Source organism: Nipponia nippon, unplaced genomic scaffold (assembly GCF_047370975.1).
Source record: "Nipponia nippon isolate SJK-2023a ecotype South Korea unplaced genomic scaffold, ASM4737097v1 scaffold_18, whole genome shotgun sequence".
Lineage (NCBI taxonomy): Eukaryota > Metazoa > Chordata > Aves > Pelecaniformes > Threskiornithidae > Nipponia > Nipponia nippon.
Genome location: NW_028262334.1, coordinates 7,528,867 through 7,543,177, shown reverse-complemented (window position 1 = coordinate 7,543,177; position 14,311 = coordinate 7,528,867). Strand labels below are relative to the sequence as shown.

Genomic DNA, 14,311 nt, shown 5'->3' with positions numbered 1-14,311 from the left:
AAATTCTTGAGTAAACAGTATCAGCCTCTCAAAATTTAGAGGGTTGTCAATGTGGTCTTGTCCACAGGCACACAAGAAATTGTGTTGCTGGCTTTGGGATTTGAGCAAATATTCCTTGTAAAGCAAAGGATACCTTCTTCCCAGGATTATCCACAACCGCATGAAGGAGACCAAAAAAGATCCCAGTGGACATTATTAGTTTACCATAACTTGATCTCGTTATAAAAGCAGGCCATTCTTTAAACCTTTGTTCTACTGTTTTGTCTGGTGCTCACACCCCCGCATCCATTCATATGTTACGCACGCCAATCTTAATATTTCTGTTATAAATTGATGCAGTTCCAGGAAGATTTGCTGGAAATAATTCTATTATATTTCTCTCTGTGTCTGTTGGCCCTGGATGTCTCCACCATTAGATGACCATAAAGTTCCATTTGATGTATTGATCATTCCTGATCCGAGTTCCCATTGCACAAGCACAGACCTTATGGTTTCAATGGTTTACTTTGCTTTAATGATAGGATTTCTTTAATCAACTAAAGCTGGGGTGAATTACTTTATTCAGAGATTTATATTTTTTTTTCTTTTGTGATGCTGTGTCCTCCTTAGCCATGTGAATGTTTCTGGATCTGGACTGTAAATTAATCTCTTGCTAAACTTTAAATTGGGATATGAGCAGCTTTTTCATCTCACTCAGAATGCAGAAAACTATGAGATGTGTGTCTCTGCTCCTGTGAATTACAGCCAGACTGCTCAATAAAAAGCTACATACAGCAACAGTGTGCAATAGTGATGTATTGTTTAAAGTCACCCTGAGATGGAGTTTGCTATTTGTCAAACAATAGCTTTTTTGATCCTGGTAAAAACTGCATACATTATCTTGCAATATAACCAGCAGTACCTGTAGGGGACCACAGTTCTGTATTAAAACAATTGATTCTACTGATATAAGCAAATTAGTTTTTTGTGACGCAGGGAGGAGTTTTCCTTTTAGTCTAAAATGCTCCCCATTGAGAACTCCCACCAGGTGTACCATGCTTTCCGAAGTCATTAATGTAGCTCAAAGAATAATTAGGCTTTGGCAAGTATAAGGGGGGTTGATTAATCAGACTGAACAGCATCCTTTTATCTCATAATAGCAACTGCCTGTTGATTCAGTGTGGTGTGGCCAGGTTTTAAGAAAGTACTTTCATGATTATTTTCCTCTTGCACAAAAGCATAGCATTAAGACCAAGCAGATCCATCCTTTTGTTTCTTACCTTTCCCGAAATGGAGGACTAGGAACAAGCATTTATAGCAAATAGCAGATCCCATGTGGAAGGAGCAAAAGGCTGTCGTGAATTTAAAGCTAGTATTTACTGGTGGTTGACATGTTGCTGTTCTCCAGAAGATAGCAGGGTTTTTTTTTCTTGATTTTTCAGAGATCGGCAGCTGACTTGTGACAAATGCTGAACGGCAGCAGAGTCAAGTGCATCGATTAAGCAGGTGCCAAATCTCTATATGTATGGGATGGAATCACCAAGACTTTGGCTGTCCTTATGTCCCCCTCCACGTTGGGGTTCAGGTATTCAGAAAATTTAATAAGCCTTTTTTAAATTATTTCATATGAACCAGTACTTTGTGAGAAAGAAACCTCATAAATCTTCTGAATAGTTCACTCCACCAGTGTGGTATCTCTTGGAATCTGCAGGTAGAGATCAGCTCCGTAACCTACAATAAAAAAAAAAAAACAACCACACAAAAAAACCCCAGGTAAGCTGTGGGAATTACCCTTCCATCAGATAAACAGTATCAAATCTAAAAGTACCTGGGTGCAAGGGTTTTTTTTTGTTGATTTTCTATGGTAAGATGTTAAGTCTTGTGACACCCAAATTGAACAATGATTCAGACACAGCACTAACAGATACTGGACCGGAACACCTAATTCTTTGTGAATGGTAGAGACCATCCCTTCACCCAGATGTGGAAAATCCATTTAGTGGATTTGTTTCTTGAGGACAGCCCTGTGCAGCGAGAGACTGGTTCTTTCCCTGTATGTATCGGACAACAGACCGGCACTTTCTTGCTCACTTACAGGAGTTTGATTTATTTCTTGGAAGCTCCATTTGCTATTTGTAGTCTATTTTTCCAAAGATTCCCATGCTACTTGCCGACACCTATGCCATAGCTTTGTGAAAAGGGCATGCCCCACTACTTCTGCTTGCAGATGGCCTATCAGTTCCTGGGATATAAATGTTTATTTCAGATGAATGAAGAGGGGCAGAAAGTCAATGGTGTTAACGTGATCTTGTGTCTGTAGAGCACTAGTAAGACTGTCTGGCACAAATATGATCAGGGTTTGCCATACGGAGACCTCCTCTGGCTTAATCACCTGGCAAAACTCTAGAAAATTACTGTCAACATTTTAAAGTACGTTGATTAGAGTAGACAAGAGGAGAAGAATCAAACCAGAATTTTTTTAAATTGAGTTTGCATGCTTCTGTTAAACAAGAGCATATAGTCCCTGTGCAGGGAGAAGGCAGCTGCTCAGGTCCGTTTTGTTGTGCAGCCCTGGAGAGAGAAGGGAAGAACAGGTTTTGTTGTTAAAAGGTAAGTTGACTGTAATGGCCACTCTAACGTTTCATTCTGAACAGAGCCCATGGGGAGAGGATAATATAAGCCGGGGAAATAGAGGGGTTTTGACTGACCAGCACTCTGTATCCTGAGACCAGCCGACTGCTCAGCGTGCTTCTCTCCTCTTTCTGCCAGCACAAAGCGGCAGCACCCATGGGCATTTCTGTCGTGCAGGTGTGTTACGGTGCAGGTGATCTCAAGAGCAGCTGGAAGCAGAGGGGGAGAAGGGGGAGCAGAGCAGAGTTTCACCGGTGCCATTCCGGTGGGTGCAGAAGTGATGTCTGGGACTCACTCTGGGTGCTGGGTCTAGCAAGGTATAGCAACATCATGAAATTTTCACCTTCTTCCCAGAAATTGTTCTATACTTTTGCCATCAAGCTGTAACATAAGAGTATGAAACGCCAGTCGTGTCATTGCTGCAGAAGAGCACGCATCTGGTGGGCGCCTGCGGCAGTCGCTGCAGGTGTCTGTGGTGTGCTAAGAAAAGTCCTGAGGAAATAATTGAATCGGGGTGCCCTAGGCTGCATCCCTCACCAGGAATGAAGAATGCTGACATGGGGAATGGGACTTGATAGAAGACTGGTAATGAACTGTTTTAACTCTCGAGGTTAAAGGGGAAATAGCACGGAAAGCTTCTCTGAGTTACATTGCATTTCTATAGGAAAAACATCTAGGTTTCCCTCTTTGTTGGAGTGGAAAAATAGAGAATTATAAAACAAACTTTGCTGTTTTGTGATAAGAATATGATTTTCAGCTTTACTGGAAATGGATTTTTCCCACTTTTTTGCACAATTTAAGATGCTATCCTCTTTCTGGTAAACTAAAGCTGTTACAAGACCTACAAGGTCAGCTGTTAGCAACTAGAAACGACACTGGGGAGATGGGAGCCGTGAGGCAGAGCACCTGGAGCAACTTGCAGGGTCAGGGCCTCAGCCCTGTTTCAACTACAGATTAATGGATTTACTTAGACTAAACATTTTCAGAGGATTTTTAAGGTTTGCAGAAGTTTGTAGTGCGTTTTGTGTCTGGTTTCCATGGAAAAGGAGAGGATTTCCTTGCAGCTGGAGTCAGGGAGCTCAGGGAAGGTGGGAATTTGTACCTGGGCAAAGATTGACCTTGAGGTACAGTCAGATGGAAAAACTACCGGAAACCTTTGTAAAGGGAATATTCTTGAATTGGACTCAGAAAAAAAAAAAAAAAAATCCACATTTGTTGCTTTCTCTAAAAGGAGCCTCAGAATTGTTTAATGCCTCACTGCTTTCCATCAGTCACAGCTCCCGTGCCAGGCAAGTTAGAGCCACAGCACCCATCCTTCAGTGCACCGCAAAGCACTGGCTTCCTTCCAGCTCTTGGGATTGTTTTGAGTTAAAGTAAAAACAATGGGAATGATTCTTGCAAGTGCGAAGATGCTTTACGTAGGGAATGACGCCAAGTGGTGTAGCTGGATGTGCACAGCTTTGCTTATTGGATGCGTTTGCAGGAATTCAGCCACCTTCTGCAAAATGGAGGCTCTGGGCTTTGCTCGGGGGAGACGCCTGGCCACGTGCTCAGCAAGGAGCAGAGCCACGGGTGGGCGGGAGAGGCACTTTTTGGAATTTTTTCCCTTTCTACATTTTTTTGTCTTCAGAGACCGGGTAAAGAGAAAAGGGAAAGACTCTTCTCTTTCTGCACTTTCTTCTGAAGTGACAAAGCAACAAGCTGCAGGACTGGGGGAGCGCGGACCGGCGGTTCCTGCACCACAGATCTCTGCCCGCGCCGCTGCCAGAGCTTCTTCCTGAGATGCAAGGAAAGAAAATGTTACAGCAAGTAGGCAGCATTTTCCTAGCACTATTATGTTGTTTGTCTTCTTCACTTACATCAATATTTCAGTGAGGAAACAACAAAATGTTTCCTTCTACCAAGTGGTGAAAGATACCTCAAATAAAACAGGGGAAGTAATGCTTTTATTACCAAAGTATCTGTGCAGCAAAGTGCTTCCTTTTTTCCTATTTATTTCTAAATCATATTCACGCTAACTGTTGCATCCATTTTCTGCATCCTGTCTGTGTGAAAGAAACTTGGGGAGAAATTACCTCGATAATGTCTTTCTAATCTTCCTTGTTTACAGCACACTTTTTGTTCAAAGTCATTATGACAGTCGTGGAAGATTCTGAGTATGATGCAGTTATTGAATTTTAAATGAAAACTAAATTGGCTGTGGTAGAGGGGAAAAATATTTCATAACACAGTAATTTTTCCTCAGGGTACAGTTGCTACATTTTATTAGAAATAAGCAATTTTCACTATGTCTCCAAAATGCATAAAGCAGATAAACGTGAAATATTAATCTAAGGAAAAAGACTTTTACAAGTATTTAACACCAAATGGTGGTTTAAAGTTTGCATGTTTTCTACATATTTCTGGTGTGCTGGAGAAGCTATTTACTCATTTTACTGAAGTAAAACATATCTTAGCTTTCTGCATTGGTCAAAAGCCTCCCGTGGTGTCAGTTAGATGGGATTTAATTGAGCCGTTTGAAGATTTTCTTCTGCTTGATTTGTGCGTTTGGGAAGCGAGGAACATTATCTATACGTGAAAGGTATTAAGGTGCCCATGTGGCTGCTAAACAAAACCGTCTGCTGAACGGGCAGCGCTTGGCTCCCGTAGCGATCCTCAGGCATCTCCCACCTCTCTGTCCCCACGCAGGGAGGAACGCCCCGAGGTTGTCTGCGGGTGGTTCTGCTAGCAAGGCAAAGGGGAGGCGTTTGAGAAGATAAATATTGGGATAAAATAAACGCATCTTCATCCCAGTGTTGCAGTCAGTTGGCAGGTATTAATTTTGCAGAATAGCTCTGTCAGCTGGCAGGTCTCTGCAGGGAATAGCGCTCACCCGCAGCACAGCTCGGAGGCTGCCGGGAGGGAGCTTGGAGCAGCCCGGAGCTGCGGGCAGCCCCCTGAGCCCTGGCCCTGTGGGCACCTCCCTGGCAGGGCCTCCAGAGAACAGATTTCTGCAGCTGCTCAAGCTGCTCCAGCAGCATAATTCAGCCATTCCTTTCTAGGCGAGCAGCACTGACGCCCTGGTTTTATGTTCATTAGATTTGCTTCATTCCTTCGGCAGCTCTCAAGCTCTAGTTAGGTTGCAAATAAGAGCAATATTCAAATCAGCGTTTAGTGAATTCTCATTGACCAGTATTAGTTCTTGTTCAGCTTCGGCTCCAATTATGGTTTGTCAGTCTGGAAGTAGATATGAATCAATTGTAGCAGAGGAAGAGGTGTATTTTATGTATTTGCAAAGTGTACAAATTAGTATGGAAAATGCATCCACAGGTGGTTAGTGGAGTCCATAGGGTGATGGTTTCGCTCGGCTCGGCTCAGAGCTGCAGCTGTCGCCAGCCCATAACACTGACATCGTTCCCATCCTTTGCATACGTCTTCCTTTTGGCTACAGCTCTGCTCCGGAGGAGCCAAACACTGTGCAACCCCCGTCACAGTAACAAGCACATAGCTTTTCTCTGATAGCTCTTATCCACCAAAATACGGATGGGGAACACAGCCTCTATGAGCACTTCTGTTCCTGAGCAACCCCACATAGCTATGTCTTCCTTCTCCCAACCAGGGCACATTTGTACCTGCCCCTGTTGATGGCTGCCGTAGGCTTTGGTGGTGTTGGCACATCAGTGTCCCCTGCTTGTGTCTCCTCTTTGTTTCACGGCTGTAGCTCACATTGCAGATCTAACTGCACGCAGCGCGCAGAGAGGGTAAATGCAGGGAGGAAGAGGTTCGATTTGAGCGGAGCCTGGAGGCTCGCAATGGGATGCGATTATGGAGAAATTGTGGTTTGCTTGGCCTCAGGTTGCTTTGCGCGTTGGGAAGTAAAACATGCGTAGGTGCTGAATGTGAAATGAGTGTTAGAGGCGCACTCAGAAGAGCGTGGATAGAGGATTTTGTTAGATCCTCACAGACTGGTGCCATTTTCAGAAAATCTGGTCTGGAGTTGATTTTTCACGCTTTTGCCAGGATGCTAAAATAGAAATTCAGGAGAGATTTATAAGCCAGCTCCCAGCAAACCTCACACTAAGTAAGCTAATTCAATTTATTAGTACTTATCTGACGCTGGGATGAGAGACCATTTAGAACTGAATATGTTAATGTAAGTCTCTCTCCAGATTAATCACAAGCAGTTATATTTTTATGATTTAACAGTGTTGTTTATGACTAACATTTACAGAAGATTACTAGTAGATTTTCAATAAAAGCTTTTCAGCTAAAACTAAGATTATAACAATTTTAGAGATAATTGGACAACCGTTGAATTCAAAAGCTGATAAGTATGGGGAGTTTTTCAGAACTGTATATTGCCTGCTGACATAATGGCAGGTTAGACTTCCAGATGCATCGCTATACGATGAATGTATAGCTTGCTAAAAATAATGTTGTTGTTCATGGGTTGAAATATGTCGCAGCCTGTAAGCAATTAAAGGGATCCCCCCCCGTTTCAAATTAGATCAGTTGTGAAAATCATTTTCTAATAAATGAGTTTCTTCATTTTAGAGCAAATAGTAAAATCCCTCATAGTATATTTTTCCCTTTTCTGTTTTTTCTCTCTGTAAATATGCCAGCATGTTGTCATCAGTTGCTTTATTTCCCATGTAGTCTGTGTGGGCTTCACAACCTGAAATGGGACAGAAACATCTATTAAGAAAAATTGAAGAAAACATGATTGCAAAAGGAGGAAAACTTAGGGTTCACATGTAATTTCTGAAAATAGCACGTGTTCCTCCTTTCTTGCTATCATGTGATACACAGGCACCGGTGTCCCTTGGAGGCTCTGGACCCACAGTCGTGGGGGATCAGATTATCTCCGCTAAATGAGCGGCTGGGTTAGCAGCAAGGCCAGAGTAACCACGAGCTGGATTTACCCAGCCACGCAGGATAACTGTTTACCTCGCAGTGAATCTAGAGAGGAGATCTCTACAAAGGCAGAAGAGAGAGGTAAGCTTATAGTCATCATGCTTAAATAGTTTTGCAGCAATCTGCATCAGCCTTGAAAAAAATTTATAGTAAACAAGTTGAAAAAGGTCAAAAGCCTCTAATTTAGGGGAAAAATTTATCCCCTCTCCCTCCGAAACTGGAGTTTTATGGTCTTTACGTTTTGCTATCAGATTTGTCGTAAAAGTACTTGAATTTTAGTACAACTGCTGTTTCCATTAACTTCACACAAAAACAAACTCTTCAGAATTTTTCTACATGTGTATGGGTGCATCTTTGCTCAGACAGTGTTGTGTGAGACTATCTTCCATTTAGTGGTGTTTTAATTAATTGTTTCTTGGTTTTCAGCTTTGTATTGGCTGCCACCCATTCAATCTTGGTTTTATGTTTTGGACAAACCTTGCTGTAAATAGCGTTTCAATGTCTACACAAGAAATGTAAATGTTGTTCTAATTTCCAGCATCATTCAAAAGCTCACATAACAGTTATCCTTGTGAAAGCAAATTGAATCTGTCACGTCATCTTCTATGGAAGTCTAATTCTTGTAACAAAAGATATTGCAGCTGACAGATGGAGCCACACACTACATAATTAAGTCTCCAGTGTGTGCCAACTGTAGCCTTTCAGACACAATTAGAGTCTGACCAGTTCACCCATTTAGGCACTTTAAAAAAAAAAAAAAAATCCCTCAGGTGAATGCGGAGGTTTCGGTGAAAAATGAACTCCAAAATGCGCTAAACAGAAGAAAATAGGATCGTGTTCATCGCCAGACCTTCCGGTGATAAAATTTGATACAGCTCTTTAAATCCTCACTTTACCTCCTTTTCTTTCGCGTTTATTATGTCCTGAGTGTAGCTAAGCATAAACTCTTCTCAGTAGGGAGGCTCATGGAGGCAGTGGATGGAAAATACATTTTCTTTAGAAAACTGGCTTCGGGAACCCCCAGCTGTGCAGGAGATACAATTGAGTTAGGTTTCTAACAGTAGATTGTAAAACTTAGGAAAAACTACAAAACAACAGAAAACTTTAAGAAAAGAAAAAAGGTGCTCAGTGGTGTGTGATGCATCTGGAATTAAAGATGAGCCTGAAGCACGGCCCTGTGATCCGGGTCTCGTGTCTGCCGCGCTCGGGGATCTCCATGTCTAGGACTTTACTTCACGGAGTCACAAAGATAAGCACAGAAGAGGTTTTAGGTATTCTCTGCCACTGCTCTCCTGATAAATCGTTAGACAGCTTACAGTAATCATCTCTGAATACATGAGGTGTTCTGGTCTATAAGAATACTTGAGCAATACCAGATCTCAGGTTTTTCCTGTTATACCTGTATTTTTAACTTCCGAAGTTGATTCCATTATTTCTAATATTCACTCCTTTGTTCAGTCTTTCTTCCTGCAGTAGAACACACGCAGCAGTTGCCTGATAGTTATTATAGCGATGCACCAACAGCAGCAAAAGCAGCTCTCGGAGTACAACTCTTTCTTCACGTTCCTCTTCGCTCTTTAGGTATGCTTTGTTTCATTAAAGAGAAGTTCCATGCTGCTTTTATTACTCTGGCTACTAATGAAGGATAAGCTTATTAATTCAGAAGTTTTAATTAAATCGCTTTCAGAGGGACCCGCTTGGCATGAAAATATATTCTGTGTCTGACTGTAAGGAGCCCCCGGTGATACAGCCTTCCTTGCTGACCATTCGTATTGGACACCCATATTTCAAACTGGCGTTGGCGAGGAGGTCGTGAGGCAGGAGACACCAGGACAGCGTGCACAGAGCAGCACTCCCCAAATGCAGGGCTGCAACCACCACGCCAGTCTTTTAGCTTTCTGTAAGCGTGTTGGCAGACATCTCAGATGGAAACACCCATCCAGAAATGGAACTGGACCACGGCGAGCATTTGCACGCGTACTGCTGGTGTCCATCCCACGGCAGCAAGCAGGAGGTGAGGTAGCCACGCAGATGGCAGCTTCCCTGGTCATGAGGGAGGATGGTCTAGAAGGCTAAACTAAATGGAGAAAAACAGGTTGCCAAGAAGCAGATCAGTCAACTTTTCCTACGCAACTAGCTTAAGATGGGATGGACTGCCTCATGGTTGGCCCTATTGAATGACTGGTTCAGGCTGGGGAGTCACTTTTAGCAGTTTAAATTAGGACTGGAGTGGGATTTATCCACTTTTGTTGAGAAAGAAATCTCCAGAAGGCATATACACTTCTGTAGCAGATCTGCATTCAGAAGAAAGGAAGCTAGGTCCCAGAACTTGGTTTAGCTCTGTGGCTTATATCGGATAGATTTGATTTTAAGAAATAAACTTTTCCTTGAAAAAAAAGAATGAATCTGTCTAATTCTGTACTTGATGCTGAATTTGCCCTCTGACCTGCCTCTTTCATGCTGCCCACCCCAATCTGGCATAGATTTACAAAATTGATTTAAAGACTCGGCTTTCTCATCCCATTTCCATGCTCTGCCCCAAAGTAACCAAGTTACAATGGTTTTCTCAGGCAAGATGCATTATCAAGAATGCCATTACTCAATAAACCACAGGTGGGGTCAGGCAGGAAATATTTTTCCTTGCAGTCATCTAAAGAATAGGAAAAGATAGAGAGAGAGTCTTGATTTCATCTACTGGACTACACCCTGCTCGCTCCCCTTCTGGCCTGTGCCTCTCAGATCTGCACCGTGGTTTGAGCCATTGAAGTCCTGGCCCTGACGGGGCTGTAGTGCCAGGAAGGCCTGGTTCGCATCTTGCACGCTGGTGTAAGGCAGGAGAAACCCCACGGACAGGACCTTGCCACCGCAAATCCAACTAAAAGCCATAATAGCCACGATACATCAGGTAGAAGACCTGGAGAGAGCAAATGCTCTTATCTCAAACGCTGAATTTACAGTAATTAACAATTGTAAATGCAATTGCAGTATTTTATAGGCTGTCCTTCCTACGACTGTGGAGAATGGAAGTTAATGGAAATACACTTGGTAATGCTTGTTGGCTGAAGGGCTTACATTAGCTGATCTAGTACCTCCAAATGCATACTTAGGTAATAATGTGGTAGATGAATCAGGGAGGAATGAGATTTTTTTTCTTGAGAAATAATAAACGTGTTTCTCTCTCACTAGGCTCAGCTGGGATATTACTGCTGTTCATATAGCCAAGTGTTTTGTTGGAGAGATGAAGTGCTGCGTATAAACTTGTTCATTACCAGAAACCTGACAAATACTGAGCTAATATCATGTCAACAATCAGCTGGGGATAATGCATTTCCTCTCCTTCTAATAGATTTTTCCTTACATATAATCATAAGCAATACTAAAAAATTACAATGGGAATAAAACGGCCGCTGGAAGATGTCTGTTCTCTGTGATACGCAGTTCTTTAGATTTGAAGTATCAGGGGCAGAGAGGATGAAAATAATTTGTTTAGCGATTATCTACACGCAGAAAGAAACTTGATAACCACTCGGGTGAGTAGCTGCTGCATTTGCTTGCTGCCCCCTTGCCTAGCCATCCTTGTTCAGTGCAGTGAAATCATTGTTTCCAGGGGTGGGGAGTGAAGGAGGGTTCATTAAAGTGCCTCTGCTCCCCTCTTGCAAAAGTGTTAGCAGCCACTTAGCAGGGCTTGCAGGCTCAAGGAGCTATGTTAGTCGGATCTGCAGTACTCACTGACCAGTTAATGTCGGTTTTTTCCTTAGGGGAACACCAAACACATGAACAGAAACAGGAAGGTTTAATATGCAGACTAGCTTAGTCCTCAGAAAAGGCTTAGTGCATCTTCAACACAACATAGCGCTTAATGGCACATGTATAATTACATTTTATAAAGATTTTATAAGAATAGCCAGAATAATATTAAGGATGTGTGAACATAGGTGGCAAGACTAGATTTATGTTTCAGGCAATTACATTTTACAAGCTGAAGGAGAGAACAGAGGTAATTAACAAGAATACTGAAAGCACCACCTTGCCATAAATCACTGTTAAAAAAGAGTAAATAATAGAAGACAAAGGGATTATGAGTCAAGTTCAGTCATTATTCATCAATTTTAGAGCAGAAGGGTGGGTTTAATTAGTGAAATGGCATAGCACTTGTTTGGTGCTTTTCAAATAATCTTGATGCTCTTCTATCAGGGGGAACAAACATCTGATTGAATGCAAATAACAGTGATTACCTTCTCCACGTTTCTAATCAGTGCAGAAAGTTTCATTTTGCCCTGCTTTTAACGAAGCAAAGGGAGCGATTAGCAGGCATCCCAGACTGGGGAATTTTGCAGTCCTGATTGCAGATGAGGGTAACGGGCTCCCTAATCTGCGAAGGAAAAAAGCACCCACTTCTCCAGCAGTTTCAGCTTTCTATGAATTGTTTAGTTCCAGTTTTTAATCTGCAATGCTTTGTGGATCAGAAAGCAAATCAGCCTCCGCTGGGAAGACCCTTATCTATTAATTACTTTTTTCTCCTCTTATCCTAGGAGAAGATATTTCTCATGCTGAGCCATGGGAAGCTGATGCTGAATTGCAGTAGCAGCAGATGTTACTAGGATGCCATCAAAAGTCTGAGGTGAATGGGTGCTTTGTGACCAGCTCTGGGCAGAACCCCAGCATCTTCTCCGTGTGTTTTCTTTGCATGTGTTGAGGACACAGCTCATCTTCAGCCGAGTTTACCCTTTCTCCTGATTCTGTTTAATCTTGTGAGAGGAGTAGCTGCATCTCTGCCCTGCTACAGACTTTTGCAGAGGAGAAACGTTTGACCTTTGCAATTCACGAGATCGCAGCAGACGACACACGCTTAGGATACACCTCTAGTCTGCTCTGCAAGGGCTTGAATTCAGCCCTGCCCTTTGTGCGAATCGCCTAGTTTGCTCCTGACAGCGGTGAGTTGTCCAGGATCCTCAAAGGTTGTCAAAACCTAGGCCTGGCTCTGTGCTACGTGTTCCTGGCTCTCAGAGCAATGTCACGTTAGCTTTTCTTCTTTAGGTATGGGATTCATCCTTGGTGCCTGCAGGAGGGAGGTAGAAGGTTCTTCCTTTGCCTGTCCTTTGTAGCTTATAGTTACACGCAATGCCCTTCGGACAGGTCGGTGTTAACTTGCTGTTAGGAGCCTCTGCTGTGTGAAAATCTTGTGTGAGCTCTTGGCCATGAGCGCCTGGACACCATGCTGATAAGCGTGGCATAACTACCTAGAAAGCAGAGCATCACAGCTGCCGCAGCCCGAGAGCAGGCTCACCTTTTAACACAGGCGCAACGGTACAAAGCGAGGGGCTCAGCCATCCCGATGGGGAATAGATCTTTCCCAAACTAGGACGTGCCACTGACTTCTAATATTGTGTCTCCCCTGCTGAATAACAGAGTGGTAAGAGGTGATGCCAGTTATCCCCCAGCAAGTTCTCCTTCACCTCCGGTGCTACAGGAGAGACAAGGCACCGGTTCCCTCTGAACCTTTATGGTATAGGTCATGGTGAAAAAAGAAATAACGTGGCAGACGCTTGCTCAGCCCGGAGAGGATGGAGATGACTATGCCTGTCCCGTCATCACCCGAGTCACAAATTAACAGTGTGTATTTTGGGACTAAGAGCCCCTCTCCCAGAAATGTGAAGCTTGGTAGAGAGATCCCAGGGGAAGCCACATGCCACAGTGTAAATATGGATTTTCCCATAGATAAACAAAATATTTAGCAAAGTTTCTAAACATCTTGTCTAAATATTTTAGCTGATACAAGGATTGTTTCTTTGGAAGTTGTTTTGTATTCTAGTTATTCCTCTCAAGGCTGAGCGAATATGGACTGAAAACATGACTGACTGGAGACAGCGCTTTTTCATCCTGGTCGGCTTGGGCTGTGATTTTGACTGACTTTACAGACTGAGGGATAAGATAGTTACTACTTGTAGTCGCATCTGATCTCTCATTGCCAAGAGGACGTGCTGCCGTTCCGATAAGGAAAAGCAACGCCGAGTTATTTCTCCATTCACAGAACACAAATCTGGTTTTGCAAGCAGTTTTCCAGATCGTGATATAAATCAATATAGCCTCTTTACTAATCCCTAGTTGAGGGCCCTTTCATTTGCACTTGGTGTCCGTGTAGTCTAGTCTGAGGCGAGCGGGGGATTTCTTTGTACTGCTGAAGATTTGCGACAAGGCGTCAGGAGAGATGGCTGTTTCACTGCTGGGTAAAAAATCCTAAATATATGCAATATGTTTTGTAGAGCATTAAGGCATCGTTCGACTGAAAAGTAATGAGCAATGGACTATTAACTGTTATTCATTATTGTGTATGCAAAGCTTGTGAGCCAAGTTTAATTAATTTCAATAGACATATGCAATAAAAATGAACAATTAGCAGCAGTGAAGGATTCTGATCTGAATCTGTGAAGATTTTCTTCATCCCTATAGCATAATGAGAAATAAATAGAGTGTGTCATCTCAACTCTGACATATATAGATCTACAAGTGGGTAAATTCAGTTTATTTGATTACACTCTGCTTTCTCCTCTGCCTGTAGACCTCAGCATAAATGTCTAACCTCCCGACTCACCTCCAGAGACTGACAAAATGCTTTGTGGCACACTGAGAGCACACCTACTAAATATAAAATGTTGCAGTGCAAGTCTAATGAACACTTAGAGAAGATTTGTTAATCTGTACAGAGAGTTGTTAGGGGCTAGCCAGTATTGCGGCGTGCTCCACCCTGCGGGCCACGGGGTGCGTGATAAATAATGCTGGAGGTAGGGAGGGCTGAGCTGAGAAAACG

The 14,311-nt window shown here is 42.9% G+C and overlaps 1 long non-coding RNA gene across 4 annotated transcripts in view; it reads left to right on the top strand.

Annotated features, from left to right (window-relative positions):
* Positions 1-14,311, top strand: part of LOC148056087 (uncharacterized) — a 102,576-nt gene that overhangs the window by 75,770 nt on the left and 12,495 nt on the right. For 3 of the 4 annotated variants that reach the window (XR_015704124.1, XR_015704126.1, XR_015704123.1), the window contains 4 exons: positions 1,422-1,564; positions 4,241-4,419; positions 8,962-9,084; positions 9,191-9,759. This is a non-coding gene — a long non-coding RNA (uncharacterized LOC148056087). Of the gene's footprint in view, positions 1-1,421; positions 1,565-4,240; positions 4,420-8,961; positions 9,085-9,190; positions 9,760-14,311 lie in introns of those variants that run through there. The other variant, XR_015704125.1, reaches the window with a different exon arrangement.